Below are 3969 nucleotides of genomic sequence, written 5' to 3'. Positions count from 1 at the left end.
AAACCATGTGCCAATTCTTAAGCCAGCCAGAGACCAGATGCCTCTGGCATAGACATCCCTGCCAGTTAGGGCAAGATCCAGTTGATTAAGATACCGGAGTGGAATGAGCAATATGGGAAAACTGATCAATCAGAGAAAAAAAATCCCAGCATGAAAGCCACGATTTTCCCCCTCCATTCCTCTCATCCAGAGATGGGCTGCCTGGCACAAAATTCAATCCGAATTTGAATTCTACTTAATATCACCAATAGAATTTTTCACTGGCCTTGTTCTGCATTCAGTGATAAAAGCAGCACACAATTATTTTCGATTGGACCAATGAGATTTGCTGAGAACTCTCTGAAGACTGTCTGCTGAGTGCCAATTGTTAATGAATCCCATTTGTCTTTCTTGATTAAGTCTGCTATTACCCCCGTTTAGTCCTGTCACCAACCCTTTAGCAAGAATTTTCATATCACTGTTTAGATGAGAAATTAGCCTATAAGAGCAGCACTCATCAATCAGGAGACAGTTTATTTAATACAGTTTACAGTTTATGAGTTCAAAAACTGTAGCCTCATACATTAGAAATGGATCATTGTCCTAGACAGACAATCAGGGGGTTCAGTTCACTTGACAGGCATGGAGAAATGACTTTGAATGTGAGATATGCACTTAGAGAAGGGCTGCAGTATCACACGCCTGCAGCAGAGTATCAGGAGGCTTTCACTTCTGATTAGGAAATCCCCTTTGGTTTAAGCAAGTGCTTCATTTTAATACTTAACCATGTCTCCCTACAACACTGTGACCAGAAAATTCAAAATGAAATTTTAGAATAGAATCACTTCTTTGTGATATCAAATCTTTTTTCTGGATTGCTATATCGTTAAAACAGTTCATGAAGAATATTTATCTGCTTCTTGAAATCATAAAGAGCAAGATGTCCATGAAAATCTTACTTTTCAAAGAGTAGTAAGTGACATTTCCATTCAGTCACCAAAAGTAAAAAATTGCAGGAAAAAAGCCCCGGATCTTTGGCATTAACTGTATAGCTACATGACCATACAAAATGGATGATTTTGGCCCCCAAGAGAATTTTAGGAAGCCCAAATTGGCAGAATTTGTTGGTTATTTGACTGTGTCAAAGATTGTGGCTATTTTAAGTATTCTATTTCACATTATAAAGTATTGAACAAGCTAGACTTATGGAACTGTTTTCCATAATATTATTTCATTTCGGGCTATCATTTTAAATCCATTTTACCTATGACTCACTTTATTTTCCAAGTCAATACTTTACCAACACAGTGTCATTTGTATATATGGTTAAGCTTAGAGAGGCCATAATTAGCAGACATTTACTAGTCGCCCTCAGCTAGTCCCCCACTTGGACTTAAATCATAAATATTTTTTCTCAACTTTTTCATTTCAGAGGGTTCATGTACATGTTTTCTACATGGATAAATTGCATGTCCCTGAAGTTTGTAATACAAATGATCCTGTCACCCAGCTAGTGAGCATAGTACCCAATAGGCGGTTTTTCAATCCTTGCTCCTCTCTCTGCCTTCCCCTCTAGCAGGCTCCAGCGTTCTTTCCATCTTTATGACCGTGTGAATTCACTGTTGATCTCCCACTTATAAGGGAGAACATGCAGTATTTGGTTTTCTATTCCTGCATTAAATTTTAAATCTAAGGCCGGGCACTGTAATCCCAGCACTTTGGGAGGCCGAGGTGGGCGGATCACGAGGTTAGGAGTTCGAGACCAGCCTGGCCAACATGGTGAAACCTTGTCTCTACTAAAGATACAAAAAATTAGCTGGGCGTGATGGTGCGTGCCTGTAGTCCCAGCTACTCAGGAGGCTGAGGCAGGGGAATTGCTTGAACCCGGGAGGCAGAGGTTGCAGTGAACCACGCCATTGAACTGCAGCCTAGGCAACAGGGTGAGACTCTGTCTCAAAAAAAAAAAAGGCGTATAATTTTCTTTTCAGACCAATATCTTTTATTTCTAGACTGAGGTACGTTATGCCAAAGTGTTGCGTTTCTGTTGTTGGTTAAGAATTATTTCAGTCTTAACGACTATAGAAAGAACTGTTGGCTTTGCAAAATGACCCACCTCCTGGGACAACTTTAAATGAAAAGAGTGTTCAAAATTCAATTACGCAGTCATGTTTACGGGTGAAAATATTCCTGTTCATCCTCATGATTATAGCAATGGTCATACCTGTTTATCCATTCTAACGGAAGACTGGTTCCCAGCGCTCTCAGTCCAATCCGTTTCTCTTAGCATTATTAGCATGCTTTCCAGCCGCAAAGAAAAGAGACGACCACCAGATAATTCTTTTTATGTGCGAACACGTAACAAGAATCCAAAGAAAACAAAATGGTGGTATCATGATGATACTTATTGATGCCACTGTTATGATCCTTCTAGCAGAAGATAGTCCTACTGAGAAAATGAGCACTTTGATCATTCAGTCTTTGACTGGAAGTTACCTATAAGCAATGAAGACTACTTCCTTTTACTGCATTTTTACTCATGTGCATTCTGGGCACACGTTGATCACTGATTCAGTCCAGGCAACTGACATGCTTTTATTAGTCATACAGTATTAATGCAGGTGTCAGGGAATGTCAAATATAATTCCATTTTTGTTTTTTTTTTTAAGCTTTTGGAAAAGCTCCAGGTCCTCATGTATTGTGCAATAACAATGACTTCCTTGGCAGTTTTGGTATGTTCATTGCCGGCAATGAACGTTGTAACAGGAAAAATTTTCATTAACGCCTGCCACTCAATGATTAATGCATGATAGGGCCTATGAAATGAACTTATCAGTTACAGTGGGAATATAAATAAAGTGAGGGATCCAACATTACTTTAAAAGTCTCCCCAACTGTTTGTATTTGGATTCTATGCACTGTGATCCTAAGGTTAACAGCATGAATTATCATGCATCTTTAAAGGACTGCAATGAAAGCTCACTGCGTATTTATTTAATAGTTTATATCTGCTGTCAAGTTGTTTTGACATGGAAGATTTTCAAGTAATGTTGGCAGAGAGGTACGGTATGTTATCCCTATGGTGAAAATAAATTCATTTGTTGTATACAGTTCCTCAATCTCTGAAGTAAAGGTATGAGTAATATAGGGTATGAATGGTTTAATCAAGGCTTTATTTTGGAAGTAAGAAAAATGGCAGTGATGATTAAATTACTGCAGTCCCTAATTTGGGCTTGTTATTTGCACCTTAAAGATTTTTTTCCAAGTAGGTTACACTTTGTTAACTTCCTGCTAGCCATCAGCATGAGCCCTACTGCCTAAACACTATTTCATTTATTTATGTTTGGAAAACACATAAACATTTTTGTTTGCAATCTTGTTTCTTTTGTTATAAGTCAAGTTTGAATGTTAAAATACTTCTATTGAAAAACTTTTGTAAAGTTTTGTCTTGTAAACTTTCTTTACTCGTAAGTATCATCTTGTCCTTTAATCCTGTACCCAAAAATAAGAAATACATTTTTGACAGAGGCTTAATGTTTTAACGAAAGAGTGTAGACATTTTTATTTTAAAATTTTGGCAAAAATCGCTATCAAGTGGTATGTTTGCTTATTTGTCTCACACAGCCATATAGGTTTTCCTGGAGAGTTTTGTTTTGTTGTTGTTGAAAAGACTGCTTACAGCTAGATAAAATTTACTGTAGAAAAAAAATTGTTGAAAGGTCCAATTCTCAGTGCCATGTGAGTTAATGATACTACAACTAAGTTCTTTTTAAAAAGAGATTAATGTATTTTGTAAATTACCTTTTCACATATGCAAAATCTGTTCCTACTACAATGTTATTTTTACTCATGCCTTATTGTTGCACTCTTTTTGAAATACCCTGCAGTGAATTTATGAATCAATTTGGGCTTAAAACTAAAAGCCAGTTGGCTGAAACGTTTGAAATATGTACCCCAGTAAAACCATTCAATCAATAATTGGTAAATAATACT

At 37.1% G+C, this 3969-nt stretch overlaps 1 pseudogene; it reads left to right on the top strand.

Moving 5' to 3' along the window:
* The first annotated feature begins 2058 nt into the window (after positions 1–2058).
* Positions 2059–2420, top strand: LOC115830445 (annotated as a pseudogene).
* Positions 2421–3969: the final 1549 nt, after the last annotated feature.

Source organism: Nomascus leucogenys, chromosome 12 (assembly GCF_006542625.1).
Source record: "Nomascus leucogenys isolate Asia chromosome 12, Asia_NLE_v1, whole genome shotgun sequence".
NCBI classification, from domain to species: Eukaryota; Metazoa; Chordata; class Mammalia; order Primates; family Hylobatidae; genus Nomascus; species Nomascus leucogenys.
Note: the sequence above shows the minus strand (reverse complement) of the source record. Positions and strands in the feature narration are given on the sequence as shown.